Genomic DNA, 16,072 nt, shown 5'->3' on the forward strand with positions numbered 1-16,072 from the left:
AAGCATCCGTCATTTACACTTCGTGTTTTCAGAACTCAACGGCGAAGCGCCCATTTGGCTCACACCATTTTGTTGCGTAATTTTGATGAATGAAACCAAAATAAACTTTTTTTCGACCTTTCACGGCAGCTTGAGACCTTTATTGTAGCATATAAATTTCACGATGAGACCTAATTGCGCTGCTGAGCACTAGGTCGCGGTTCGATTCCTGGCCGCGGCGGCCGCTTTCCTGATGGAGGCGAAAAGCAAAAACGCTCGTGTATGCGAGATTTCGGCCTAAGGTGGTCGAAATTAATCCGGAGCCCTCCACTACGGCGCGCCTCATTGCCTGCGTTGCGTCGGCGCGTTAAACCCCACAATATATCAACGAGGACACCTACGCACTTTTTTCTGGCGTAGGGATTTCCGCAACACTAGAATGACCGGCTGCCGAACGTTTCCTTCTATTATTATCTTTATCATTTTTCTTTACATCTTTTCTTTTGGTTGATCGCCCAGACCAGAGGACACTTGGGGGAACCTTCATTGCTACTCCACTGCATGCAACTCCTCAAATTAGTTATACGGGCCTCAGTTATACAATTAGTTACGCAGGCCTTGGACTCAGTTTTGCTGAGTCCAAGGCCGCAACGCATTCTCTAAGTCCTTCTTCAGTTAGCTAGAGCCAAAGGTTGCGTGGTGCTAAAGTGTGAACAATCTCCCAATTTCTAAAAGAAAAAAAAAGCAAGACGCAAATTAGTTTACGAACCAATGCACTATCCCAGTATACACTAACGAGAGAAAAAATAATTATCCCTGCGCATTGGTTCTCATCGAGACACCCATACAAAAGTCGTGCGTACTCTAAGCCAACGCCGCCTGTATAAACATTGCCTAACGCGTGAGCGAAAAATGGCCGAACAGCCACTCTCCTGTTGCTCTCTCCTACCCTTCCCCGCTCCGCAGCCTTCCAGCGTGCTTTCGTGTCCGCCAGCCAGCGCCGCTTCTCGGAAACTATGCAAAATAGTGGAAAGTTTGTTTAGCGTTCCCGAGGCGGCGCTCCTACGCCTTCTTGTTTTTCACCATGCCTGTCTGTCTAGGTCTGTCACTGATAAAACTTCCTTTGTCACGAAGCAAAATTCCTTGCGCTGCGGCAAGCTGATGCCGGCTTTGCGCGCTTATCTACTCGGATCACAGGCCCTGAAATGTTCTGAGTGGGGCATCCCACCTCTATCCCCTCTGCATTTAGGTATTGTTTTGACCCCGCTGTTGGCACTCCGCATCGGTACGCACTTCTTAAATTGAGGGCTGTACTGAAGAAGCGCCGGGACAGCGTGGCAGGATCCCAGCTGCTTATCCTTTTGTTTCCTATAATTTTCTGAAGCTTACCAGCTCGTGATATTATTGGAAAGTAATAGTAGAAGTGAGCGCCTGAACAAAAAACGTGCACGCAATTTTTTCTTCTCTAAATACTCCAGAAAGAAAAATATCAGTAAAATAACGGCTGCCTCAACCGAAAATATCGTTTTTCTGTTAGCTATATGTCTACCCAACAATCAGTATGATCTTACACTATTTCAGTCCGCCTCCGCCTTTATCTTTGGAAAAATGCAGCAAGTATGAAGCGAGCGAAACGTTGAACGAGATCCCCAGTGCGCCACAGAACTAGCGCCCCGTCGCGGCTAAGATGTAAGCGAAACGGCCCTTGAAGCCCAACAGGCAAGCTGACAGACACACGTCGTAGAAGTGGGTGCAGCGTTCGCGACTTGCGAGCAGTGACGTAAGGCGAGATGTCCACCGGCACGCGCCACATAGCGGATCAGTGCCTGAACTAAGCGTCCCTACCCTTCCCATTGAAAAGCGCGCGACGCGTCAGGCAATGTTAATACAGGCGGCGTTGTCTAAGCACAGCCTGAACTTTCGCTCGTCCGCAGTGGATGACACCTGATGCACGTAACTAAGCTTTTCGGCAAGGGCGACATTGCATACCTGCGCACACGCAAACACAGGAAGTTCTGAACCTATCCGTGCTTTCAAGGCACGCTTGACAGGCGTGAGCGCTGACGACATGTGCGGCCCGTGATCCGTATTTGGTGCAAAGGCAGGACAAGGTGCTCGAGCGGTAATTCTTCCACCTGATACCACCAGATCCGGAGGTTCTGTTCCTCGTTAACATAATTATAGCTATAACCATGCTCACGAACGCTCCATCCGCGTGTTAACTGCCTAAGTAATATAATGTCGTCTTCAACCATACTTTTGTCAGCACAAAAATAGAACATGTCGTCAAGTTAGTATTAACACATTCGCATTTAAACAGTAATAAAGCATCACAACTCGTAAAGACGTGCTGACCATGCAAATACTATAATAACTACCTGGAGAACTGCCCCTGTGGTAATTAGTAGGGTGATTGCACTGAACCAGATATGCCACAAAGCCACTATCCCTCGACGTTGGTTACGTGCTTTGCGTATTTTAGCAGTTCTTAATACGTGTAATAACATCAGCTTAATGGTGGGTTCATTGGTAACTTGATAATCACCCGATAAAACGTTGAGGAATTGGAGGAATGGAATTGAACTGCCCGGCAATTCCCGGAGTGGGAATGGGCAATGTTCCGGCATTCCGGGGAATTGAAAGGAATGGAATTTAGGCAACTTGTAATTCCCCGGAATGGAATTAGAATGGAATGGGGACGTTCATTCCGCAACACTGACTCGTAGGGTGTGGGAAGAAGCCCGGATTGTATGAGCCGTAGGGTAGTTTGTTGTTCTCTGGAAAGGTCAGGGTAAGGCGAAGGTACGGTCTGTCTCAGAAGGCGATAATGCTGGGTTATCTGCCTGAACGTGATAAGCGGGTGACTGTCTTCGTGCAGCTCCATAGCACGGGAGGTAAAAGCGCAGGCTTGTTGGGTGGGCGTATTTGTTGCCCTCCATTGAGGCGTGAGGGGGTGTCCAGATGAGCTGAATGGAACCGTTTGGAGAGTGTTCTTTTAGCACGCGCAGTGCAGGTGAGGACACCCAACCCGACTGTTAATTCCAGTAGGCTTGCTGGGAATCGGTGACTATCCTCCGAACCCCTGGTTTAGCGAGAGCCAAGGCGATGGCTGTCGTCATTTCTTGGGTCCTAAGCGAGGTAGACGCAAGGAGGTTGGTTCTGGAGCTAGCCACGATGATGGCGTATTGCTGCCCTCGATGTTTGGAGGCGTCTGTGTAGAATACTGCATGATCCCCACCGAGGGTGGTGTTTAGCGCTTGAGCCCGTGCTTTTCGGTGACTCTCGTCCTGTGAGGGGTGCATATTTCTAAGCAAAGGGAGCATCTTTAGTTTTAGTCGCCAAGAGTCTGGGAGTACGTCAAGTGGAGTGACATTCTGGGCTGCCCAGCCAATCTGGTGAAGCATGCGGTTACCCACTGCAGTTCTGAGTCGGACCTTCTGGTTAGAAAGATGGCCTTCTATCAGCTCTTACACCGTGTTGTGGAGCCCCGTGCTAAGCAGCCTCTGTGTGGACGCACTCATGAAAAGACCAATGGCCTGCTCGACCGCCTTTCTAATCATTATATAAAGCATCTCTATGTCTTCCTTGTTGAGAAGAAGACAGGGGGTTGACGTAAGTGACTCTCGAGAGGACAAAAGCTTCAATTAATCGAAAGGTACCGGATTATTTTAGGGTCTCGCTTCTTGGTGGCAACTCGCCCGATCATGTGTATGGTTTGATTAATGCTGTTTTTGAGGCGCTGCAAGGAGACGTCACTCTTGGTGTTAGCCTCGAGATGTAGGCCCAGGATGTTGACGCTGGTGCTTGGAGTGATGGCCTGGCCATCAAGGAGTATTTGAATGTATTCCTTGATTTGGCGTGAGGCCGGACGACAAGGAGCGGTAATTTTTTACGTGAACACTGGAGGCCACAGGCTCTAGCACATTGGCGTACTAGAAGTGAGATGCCATGCATTGGTGTGAGCTTCCTTTAATTTTTGTAACTCTTAGCATATGAACAAGGTGCGCACAGGGCTGCTAGACGGGCGTGAGTGGTCGCGTCACGCTTTCACGTGGCATTCAGGGAGAAAGCAGGGGGTAAACCCGTAGATGTGCTTGGTGAGTACACCACCTGTCTTCCCCGTCTTCGCGTGGGCTCGTAGCTAAATCGGTAAGACAACGGGCTCTCACTTTGTTAGTCTATTAGTTCCAGGTTCGATTCCCAGTGGTGCCAGTAAATTCTTTTATTTGTTCGCTGGAGTTTTCTGGTGACACCAACGGTCGCGAAAGAACCCTTGGGGTGCAGAGGTAAAAAGCTTTGCTTTAAAAACGATTTACCACTTGATGCAAAAACAGATGCGATAATGACAGGCCACCAAGACGCACGCGCCGAAACAGGTTCGTACGGCTTGTTCTCTCCCATGACGACTCCCAAATCAACATAGCAAAAACTCGGTGCAAGGCCTGTACACGTGCCCGCGAACAATGCAACACCTGTAGAACGTACCACAGTTTGCTAATTAAAAACACATTACACACTGATGCCCTAGCAAATATTGAAAGTCCGCTTCCCTTCCATTTCTCGGCCTTTTCACGCAATTCGACTGTTTGACTGCGCCAATAAGGGTCGCTGTCTACATAGTTCTCGAGGGGCACTCCCAAGTACTTCACCGGCATCGTCTGCCAGCTGATACACTCGAAAACACTAGGCATACTGTCCCACTGGCCATGCCAGAAACCAACACATTTCTGCCAATTAACACCACTGGCACTGTACTTACAAAAACATTTCAAGGTGTTTACAGCAATGCTTATGCTTCTCCTATCAACAAAAAAAAGAGCAATGTCGTCAGCGTAAGCTAACACCCGCACTTCACACGACTGAAGTTTAAACCCTTTGACGTCTTTGCTCCGGATTACACTTAAACAAAACGCTTCAATGTAGAAACAAAAAAGCAACGGAGACAATGGGCAACCCTGACGAACGGCACGTTGAACAGGAACGGGTGCGCCGATCGTTTTGTTAATAACAAGCCTAGTAGAACACCCAGTGTACGCCATGCGCACACCATTGAGAATAACAGAACCAACATTCACGTGTTCCAACATATTTAACAAAAGTTCGTGCGACACCTGATCGAAGGCTTTAGCCATGTCTACCTGGAGCATTGCCAAAGTCCCTTGCATGGCGTCACAACACTCCAGAACACTTCGGGCAGTATGAATATTTGTAACTATCGACCGCCCTTTGATCCCGCACGTTTGATGCGGCCCTACCAGGTCCTTTATGACAGTCTGTAAGCGGCCTGCCAATATTTTCATTAAAACCTTATAATCGACATTTGTCAGACTAATAGGACGATACCCAGGGATCTGCCTGAGTTTCGCAACCTCCTCCGATTTCGGTATAAGCACAGTGTGCGACACGAGAAAAGAAGGTGGCAGCACACCTTTGTGGTACGCCTCAGAGTAAACTCTACATAGGACCGGGCTAATGTCACCCTTAAACGCCTTGTAGAAAGCCGCGCTCAGGCCATCAGGGCGGGGCGTCTTCCCTGGGCTTAACTCGTCGATAGCGCCGCGTATCTCTTCTACTGTAATATCTCTTTCGAGATGCGCCATAACTTCCTCGTCTAAGCACGGTAATAAAGACGTAAACTCTTCTCTAAACTTGACGGCATCGACAGGATGACAAGAAAACAAATTTTTATAAAAGTCACAAAAACAGCGCTCTATATTAGCCTGGTCACTATAAACCACACCTTCGGCTTCAATTTCCACTATCGCATTTCTGCGCGCATACTTCTTTTCCGCGCTGAACGCTCTTTTAGTCGGCGCTTCCCCGTGCAAAAATCTCTCAGCTCGTGCGCGCACAAGCGCACCCTCATACTTCTCTTTATCTATTACTTCGAGCTGCGCTTTTAATCCTCTAATGTCATCCTTCAACGCCCCGGGCGATTCACATTCTTCCTTAACGTAAACGTCCAGGGTACTTCGTAACCAGGCTTCTCTTTGCTTCTCGTTGTATTTGATTGCGGATGATCTTTCAAGGGCCTTTAACTTAACTTCTTGTTTGAAGAGCTCCCAATTGAGAGTAAAGTTAACGTTCTCTTCTCCACCGAAAAACGTCCGTGCGCATGCATTAACGGCCTCAGTGAAATGTTCATCCTGCAGCAGCTTGTTATTAAGCTTCCAAAGCCCCCAACAGAACGCGTTGCCTGGTTTTACCATTCTACCAACGGTTACGGTCACAAGACAGTGATCGCTGAAGGAAACGGGGGAAACTCGGTAACTACCACACTCCGGCAGAATCTCTGACGAAACATACACTCTGTCGAGACGCGCATGACTGTTGCCCTGGAAGTGTGTATAGCAAACGGTACCGCTACTGCCAAGGCTATCGCCCACATCTTCCAGCGCGAAGTCAGCGACGATATCAGTTAAAACTATCGTACTCGCATCGCGGAACCTTGTCGAGCTACTTTTGTCTTGCGCAGAACATACGCAATTAAAGTCGCCAAGTAAAATAACGAGCCTCTCCGTATCGCAAAACCCGCGAACATCCTCAAAGAAACCCTTCCTTTCCGCTGCCTTTGTGGGCGCGTACACACAAATCAAGCGCCATTCGCTTGACGATAAAACAAAATCGCACACAACAAAACACCCACACTCGGACGCGGTGACGGTCTCTAGGGTTGCCCCCAAACTCCTTCGAACCAACAGGGCAACTCCCGCAGACATCCCGACCGCGTGAGCAACGCACACGTCGTACCTCGACGCAAACGGGCGCACCATACGATCTGTCTGCTCCTCTCTCTCAACCTTCGTTTCTTGTACCGCCACTATACCAGGTCCTGTTCCGTCACTAAACGATACAACTGATTCTGCCGTCTCCTGTCAGCAAGCCCCCGGACGTTAAGCGTGGCAATACGGATTGGCGTGTTTAAATACACCAGGTTAAGAGAGAAAACAAACAGACCCGAAAGCATTTATGCTGGTACATTTGACAAATGAAAAAAAAAAAACAACACAACACCGTAAAACGACGAAAACAGCCCCCCCCCCCCTCCCCCCATGGAAAAAAACAAACGGATCCAACTTGAGCCCGTTGAGAGAGCTTCACTTGACGCTCGTACATACAAAACACCCCAAACCCCCACCCTGAAACGAAGGAAGAACTCTTCGACGCCCAACACACCCCCCCAAAAAAACGCGCAATGACCGCAAGGAAAACCCTTCGACACCCGACACAGAACCAAAAACCCACGTAATACAACTAACGAGCTTAAACCCATGACTAGAACACGCCCTGCACTTTTCTTGCTTTTCAAAGACACACAAAGAAAACTTAAAAATACTTTTAGCAGTCCGAAAACGAAGGCAAGGATGGCGTTCTTACGAATTCTTTGTTGCCGTGGGTCCTCTGTCGTAGGGCGTGTTGAGCTTCGGCTTGAAGCTCGAGCGCCGCGACGTGGGTCCCACACTCACCGACCCCCCCGCTACGGAGCCATCCCCCCCTCCGCGTTGTCCGACACTGTCTTGACGCGGCCGCTTGGCCACAGACTGGTCCTGGTCGCCAGTTTTCAAGTCGACGCCCTCTTGGGGGGCGGGAGATTCCAACGCCGCAAACTGACCCGCCACGCTCACCGGGCTCTCACCGTCGCCGTCGTACGTCAGCTGGTCTCCTTCGTTGACACTTTGCGCAGGTAGCACTACGACGGCGGACGACTCCTTCACCTCAGCGCTCTTTTCAGGCGGCGCGTCCTCCGTCACCGGGTCTCCTCCGCCCCCTGCTGCAGCCGCCTCCGTCTCCTCCTCGTCCATGATGTTCTCCGTTCGGTCCACATCCCCCACCTGTCCGGCCACCTTCGCGTACGTCCGCACGCACTCGTTCGCTTCGTGACCGAAGCGGCGGCAGAGAGTGCAGCGCGGCACCTTGCAGTCGCGCCTCATGTGCCCCGTGCCAGAGCAGCGAAGGCACTGCGGGGCCCTGCCGGGCACGACCACGAGCGCCTGCTCGCCTGCGACACGAAGCTGGTGGGGCAGGTCCTCAGCCCTCACGCCCGCGTTGAGCTTGAGGGTCACGGACCGCGTCGTCGAGCCCTTGTTGTGGACGCCTTGAACACGCCAGCGCTCCCGTGAAACTTCGCTGACCCTCCCGTAGGGAGCCAGCGCAACTCGTACGTCGTCCTCGGTCACGTTGTAAAGCAGCCAGTGGAGCTTCAGCCGCAGGTCCTGGTTGGCAGGGTCAATGACGAGGCAGTGTCGACCTTTGACGTGAAGCTCCTTTGCTTCCAAGATCTTCTTGACGCCTAGCTCCGACTTGAACGTTACCGCCCATACGTGACTCATTTGGAACGCCCCCAAGGCAAGTACCTCAGGGAGCAATTCCAGCCGAGCCAAAGTATCGCGGAAATCTTCAACGCGATACGGGCGCGCACGCATGTCACCGTGCAAAAAAAACGGTATTAAAAACAATACGTCCTGTAGGCAATGTCGGCAACGAAACTTGATAACAATCGTCCTGAGCAAGAAAACTGTTACCGCGGCCGGGAACGGCCGCATTAACCGCTCCTGAGGAGCCCTGCATCCTGCGTCCGTTCACTGTGGTGGCCGGAAGCAGAAATCCTGCGCCACAAAGCCGACACAGAATCGGACGCTATATACGCGCCTTATATCGTTGACTCATTCAAATTACTGCTGACGAGCGCTCTCTCGTCAGCAGTTGCCACAAGTGCAACAACATTAACGTAACGCAAACTACTTAACGTCGTGCGCCCCCGGAAATGCTCTGCATTTGATCGTGCCCCTCGCGAGGGGCGTGTTTCACTGCGGCTTCCTACTGGCCAGTGCACTCGTCGCCATCTGTCGGATGTTGTGCGAGCCCTTTGCGGCTGATGGCGCGCGATTTGAAATTTATGTACACTTTTTTTATGACCTGACCAGTCAATTATCACTCACGCGCCCAGCCGCGAAAATTAGGTATACATCAAGTGCTTATGGTCGTGAAAACTCAACAAGAAACTAAAAAAAATCAGACACCCCCTCCCTCCCAACCTATCATGCAGATCGCGATTGGTGCCGTACCTGCAGGTAACCTGAATTCCGAGCCCACAGTGACACATGAAACTTAACAGCAAACCATAGCTGCCTGCTAGGCTATTCATATGTACTAATACTTACTTAAAATGGACTCAAAACTCATATGTACTCAAGAACTGAAAATGTACTCAAAACTCAATATATACTCAAACTCAAAATGTACTCAAACTAAAAATGTACTCAAACTCAAAGTGCACTCAGAACTCAAAATGGACTCAAACTCAAAATGTACTCACAACTCAAAATGGACTCAAACTCAGAACTCAAAATGGACTCAAACTCAAAATGTACTCAGAACACAAAATGGACTCAAACTCAAATTGTACTCAGAACTCAAAATGGACTCAAACTCAAAATGGACTCAAACTCAAAATGTACTCAGAACTCAAAATGGACTCAAACTCAAAATGTACTCAGAACTCAAAATGGACTCAAACTCAAATGTACTAAGAACTCAAAATGGACTCATAATTCACTAGGTCCCAGGCGTACTCACACTCAATTGGACTGAAACTCAGTCGGGATCACTCGGCTCAAACTCACTCAAGCTCAAACTCACCATGGCACACTAGCATCGCGCTCACTCAAACTCAAACTTCCGCGTGAGTTTGAGTCCAAATGAGTCTGAGTGAGTGGACTCATGAGTGAGTTCGCCGACCTCTGTGACAACCATCCATTTTCTAATTAACAAAATCATTGTATATGAGTTAAGCTGCCCACACGTTTTGTTGTTGTTTTGTTGTTGCTGTTTGTTCGGACTGTAGTTTTATTTTTTGTGTGTGTGTTTGTGTGTGCGTGTGTGTGACCGCGTGGTTAGCGTTTTGTAACAGCAAAACAATTCACGCGGTGAGAGCAGTCGGTCGAACTCAAGCGGCCGAACCGCTCCCGCTCACTGGAGACAAGCCCGACGTAGCCATCGCCAGTTACGCCCGATCTCCTGTAATTATTACCAGTGATTAATAATTAACAGCGACTCTGGCTAGTCAGTGAGCGGAAGCGGTTTGGCCGGTTAGGTAAAAATCAAGACCGACTGCTCTCGCTGAAATATTGTGAAGCGGGCGTCGGGTGGCGGCTTGGAGATCCGTTCGGATAGAGCTAGAGTTAGTCCGACCATCTGTAATTATTAATAATGATTAATAATTATCAGTGATTCTTGCTAGTCAGTGAGCGGTAGCGGTTTGGCCGGCTGGGTAAAAATCAAGAGGGACTGCTCTCAACGCGAGTTGCGTTTTCTCTGGACGGAACTTTAGGGGGCCCCGTCACTGTAGTGCAGATTTTAAAGTGACGGGGCCCCGTCACTGTAGTCAGTACCCATCAAAAAACGACGACTGCAAAGCGATACTCCAGTGTGTCGCTAACGTAATCGAATGCCCTATCTCGGCCGCTGACATTGATACTGTCGTCCACCGTCTGTCCACCAAGTCTAAAGAAAAAAACCTGACTTCACGTTTTTGTTCTCGATACAAAACAAATGAGTTCGTTCGCAAGGCCCGAGAGGCTCGGCTTCATGTTAGCCAGCTTGGTTTTGCCGGAGAAATCGACCAACCCATTTTTGTGAATGACAACCTCACAATTGAGAACAAGCTTTTGTTTGCGAAAGCACTGGCTTTGAAAAAGGAAAAAAATTGCATTTCCTTTGGACGGATAACTCAGATCTTGGTACGAATGAATGATGACTGCAAAGTCAATCGCATCGTCACTGAAGCTGACCTGCGCATCTTCAACTGAGCCAGTCTTTAGCGTACACGCTCCTTCACACCCTTTCTAATGTCTCTTTTATATCCAGCTGAACTGTAAAAATGTACTCTTAGGAAGAATAGGTCTCTTATTCATTTTAATGCCAGAAGTCTACGGAAAAACTATGACGCTATTAATAACTTCATCGCTTCACTTCATCATACATTTTCTGTCATTTGTATATCTGAAACGTGGTTGTGCAACGCCGATTGCAATTAATATGATTTCCCGTCCTATCAGGCCGACTATTGCCATCGCATGTCATGTATTACCGGAGGCGCTGCAATCTTTATTTCACCGGAAATGAAATACACACGTCGGCAGGATCTGTCTATCAACGTCCCTCAGTGTGAGGCAGTCTGGATCGAAATAGATACATCATTTTTTCCACAATGCCTTAAAAACAGGGTGTCGAACCGGAACTGGAAGCCAACCGAAAACCGGAACCCCGAATTTTTGCCCGGAACCGGAACTGAACCAGAACCGTATTTTTTCCGCCATTTTGGAACTGAACTCGAACCGGAACGAATCAAAGGAACCGTTCCGAACCGGTTGGGGTGCCTCAAACCTGTAATTGCTAGTTTTCCATTCCGGCACCCTACCTTGCGGCTGAAGATATTTTGATCACTCGCCCGACAGCACCACGAAATATTTTCCGTAGTCTGCAGTTCCCAAGGCTCATTAGCTTCTCTTCTTATTATTGCCATCAATTTAATGTAAAGCTGTCCGTATATATAGAATCAGTTTGCGTTAGGTACTGTCCATCTCCCCCAATTATCTTTTACATTTAGAATGATTTATTTAGAACGCATATTCCTAGGCAACACATCATGGAATATTCTTCATGGCTTCTATAGATCTGCAGGGTGCTTAAAGTCGTGTAAAGTTTTCGAAGTGTTGTTAATTCGAATGCATCCCTGTCCGCTTGTGGAGGCCTTCAGGGACACTATCAGCTATAAATCCATATCTTCCACCTATTTTAGTTTGAATGGGCAGTTATATACAAACAGCACAGACACACAAACACTCACAATTCTCAACGACACCGTCACGTTTTCACCTACAGTGCCGTTGTGTGGTTTGGTTACTGCTCTAGGAGAATATGAGAACTGAAAAAAAAAATTGGGGCCGTCTCATTCCACTTTTAAAGTAGATGCGCTAGCATTTTCATGTTATCTTGAACCTGCTCAACCTTCAAATTAAGGGGTGCATGGAATAAATTCGATTAATGCGGATGAGTGGGTAGCCTTAGGTGGATTAATGATATGAGTGAATGAGGTAATCTGAATTAGTTGGACTGGTGTGTTGATACATTTGTATCAGAGGAATTAGCGGTTCAGTTAAGGTGTATTAAAGTGTCGGTCTAAACATATACATTTGGGGTCCTTGGCATTTGGAAATTTTGCAGCGTTCTCCTCCTCGACCAATCAGGAAATTTAGTTACGCACAAAATAGCCGAAAAGTTATATGACGACCACCTGAATGCTATAAAAGGTCTTTATGCACGTATTGAGCTGTTATGTTGTTTCTACCGTAAGATTGACATCTCGCACTGAGATTAAGAACTAATTGCCTCATGCATATTTTATATTCGTCAAAGGGTTTTCAAAACGTGTATATATGTGAGGTAAAACTGTCATCACCATCGTCATAATCCTCCTATCTGCGCCCACTGAAGGGTAAAGGCCTCTCCCATTAATGTCCAATTATCCCGAAGCTGTGCTAACTGCAACCAATTTATCCCCACAAATTTCTGCATCTCATCTGCCCATTTAACTGTCTGCCGTCACCTGCCACGCTTGCCTTCTCTAGGGATCCACTCTGTTACCCTTAATGAACAACAGTTATCTTGCTATCGATCACGTACCCTGCCCACGTCCATTTCTTCTTGTTAATTTTACTAATCATTATGTGATTAACACGCGTTTGTTCCATGACCCACTCCACTCTCTTGTTGTCCCTCAATGTTGCACCTATCATCTTCCCTTCAATTGCCCGCTGAGCCGTCCTCAATTTAAGTTGAACCCTCTTAGTGAGCCTCCAAGTTTCTGCCCCGTAGGTGAGTACCAGTAAGATGTAGCAGTCATACAGTTTCTTCTTTCGGGACAATGGTAGGCTGCCATTCATTATCTGAGAATGCCTGCCGAATGCACTCCACCCCATTCTTATTCTTCTAATTACCCCTGCCTCATGGTTGGTATCCGGGATAACCCCTTGGCCTAAGTAGATATCTTCGCTTACCGGTTCCGCTGTCTCGCCACCTATCTCAAACCGCTGTGCTCTCCCGAGGTCATTGATCATTACTTTAGTTTTCTGCATATTATATTTCAGGCCCACGGTTCTATTCTCTTTATCCAATGCGGTAAGCATGCTTTGCAATTCGTCCCCCGAGCTACTTAGAAAAGCAACGTCATCAGCAAATCTGAGGTTACTGAGGTATTCTCCAGTAACCCTTACTCCCACCGGTTCCCAATCCAATGTTCTGAATACTTATTGTAAACATGCTGTGAATAACATTGGAGAGATTGTGTCGCCTGGTCAGACGCTCTTCCTTATAGGTATTTTACTGCTCTCCTCAACGAGGACCCTCTAGTCCAGCATCGTACGTCTTCCATGTGGGGTGTCTCGATCACAGTCTACTTTACTTTGTAGGCTTTGTAGGGAGTGGCCTTCACAAAAGCCTACTCCTTCCCCATCGGGATGGCCAGTAGTGCCCACTGCGATGCCTGCGTGGTTGAATAGACAATCGAGCATGTGTTTTGTTGTTGCCCTCAGTATTCATCGCAAAGACGCGTTTTGACATCCGAGCTCAGCCGATTGGACAATCAACAGTTCAAACTAGAGACTATTCTCGGACAATGACCCCTACAATCGACTTTGCGGAAGGCAACAGAAGCCCTTCTGCGTTTCATGAAGGCCACACGCCTGGACGAAAGACTATAGTGCCCACGAAGGGACTAAAGTGTGCGCGACAGCGCACCTATCCCCTCTTTTTCGCCTGCCCTCTTTTATCCCCTGAACACCCCTTCCCCAGTGCTGAGTAGCAATCCGGGCTCTAAGCCTGGATAACCTCTTGGGCTTTCCTTTCGCTTTTCTCCTCCTCCTCCTTATGAAGGATGATGGTACCTGTGGATCCATTGTAAATATCCTCTAGTGTTCTTACATGATGGTAAAACTGTAGGAAGCAACTAAACTGAAAGAAAAAAAGAGGAACGATCAACTGGTTTGAGGCGAAATGCACCCGGTAGCATTCTTCAATGCATTCTTTTTGTGCTACCGTTCTGCAGCATTCCAAGGGTGTAATATCTCAACCCCCGAACACAGCCCCCTCCAAGCTGAGGAAGCGGCGATACCATGTGCGCTTAGCCAAAGCGGCGCCAAAACTCTTATAACAGACTCTTAGCGGGCCTCAATCGCACCTTCGCGTCCTCGTCATCGTCGTCGTCTTCTTTTTTTCACTTCATGACACAGACCCAATCATGTACTCTCTCAAGGACTTGCAATCATGCAGCCAACGTAATTTTGAGACTCAAGAATGCCAGACTTCGTTCGATCTGGCAGGCTTTTTCGAGAACACCAAAAAAAATTGCCAGCCGCCTTAAAATAAAAGCAAACCGGCTAAACGAAAAACTATAAACACTGCAGGAACGCTGCGGCGAATTCTGCGAACAAGTGAAGAAGTATTCGAGGAGGATCGCGCTGTACAGGCAGTTCGACAGAGCGGAAAAATTTGTAAGCTCCTTTCAAACACCGTATTCCCACACCTCGCAGACTGTCCGCTGATGTGGTGCGCCAGCAACAGAGACCCGCACCACTGTCATGAGTTGTGCGAAATGTTTTTGAAAAAGCTATTGAGCCGCTTCTTGCCAACTGGGCTGGTGACGTTAATAGCTCTTTGGAGAATCTACTGAAGCTTTCGCGAAAGCATTTCTCGCCAAACGTCTTCCCCTTGTAAAGCTGATTGCCGGTGGACCGTAGGTAAAGAGGACTTACATATTTTCTGACAAACCCAATAAATCCCCCCTTAAATGTTGTATTATATTTACCTTTTTATGTCCCAGCGATTTAATGAAATTTAATTTACCTTCCAACTGTATATTACGTTATGTAACTCGTGTAAATCAAAGAACGACTGCGGCAGTTTTAAACCATTTCGAACTGCATCCTGTTCTCATTTCCGTGTTTTTGTTCCCATGTAAATAGTGTTCTCGTTGCAATAAATCAGTTCCCAGTTGCGTTCGCTGTCCACTTCAATCGTGTGTCCTCCATAATTTTGTGTACGCTGTAACCGAACGCACAGTATAACAATATTTACAAAGCAAATGAACCAATGGACCCTAAAAGTGATAAGATTATTCCAGTTTTTTTGAAAACGCTGTTAAAGCAAAGTGTGAGAATATTCAGTCACATTTGTCAAATGCGCATTGAGAAATGGGCGTGTACGACACAGCATAAAACGTTTACGTGATTTTTACGTACGCGCAAGCTATAAGCTGTTACGTAATAAGCATAAATGCGGTTGCTCAGAGTAGCTTGCCACGCCAAATATTCCTGAAAGGCTTGGGAAAGTCTTTCGAAAACAATCCGCCTATTGCGCTCGACGTTAGCAATGCGCCACCTGCTAACGTAGCATGCGGCGCGCTAAAAGGAAAACAAATGCAGCGCTGTGCATACTTCGGAAATACTAGTTAGTCCGTGGCGTTAATATTGTGAGTTTCCGCCTCACGTATCACCGCATATGGTTATAAATTATGAAGTTGCTGACTTCGGCGCACGGTGCAGTAATGAACAACTCACACCGCATTGAAACCATGACCGCGGCCGCCAGCCGCCGCTCTTCTTTCACCGATGATTAGCGCCGCGACTGACCCTGCGGTGGAAACGGAAACTACCGCCGTCAGCGGCGGAGAGGCGCGTTCGGCAGGCCGGACCTAGTTCCCATCGAGCGGCCGTGCCTGGACTGTCCCTCTCTCGATCACTACAGTTTGACCTTGGACTGTCCACCGAACTTTTTGTGACCATGGACACACATTTGTACATAGTGCTTTACCGCATCCGCCTCTTTACTTCATACTTCATTTTTTACTGTTTACGTGTACATAGCTCCTTCTGAAGCTCTTTCGTCCATTTTTCGCGCGCTTTCAAAGAGCCGTTATTTTCATCACGCATTCCGCGCTAGGGGGGAGCCCTGTAACGGCATCATCATCGTCAGCGCCCGCGCCCCATCATCATCAGTAATACAGATGACGACGCAGACAGAACACGATGGCCTCCAG

This window comes from Haemaphysalis longicornis, unplaced genomic scaffold (genome assembly GCF_048455015.1).
Source record: "Haemaphysalis longicornis isolate Haplotype H1 unplaced genomic scaffold, Haemaphysalis longicornis Haplotype H1 scaffold_1, whole genome shotgun sequence".
NCBI classification, from domain to species: domain Eukaryota; kingdom Metazoa; phylum Arthropoda; class Arachnida; order Ixodida; family Ixodidae; genus Haemaphysalis; species Haemaphysalis longicornis.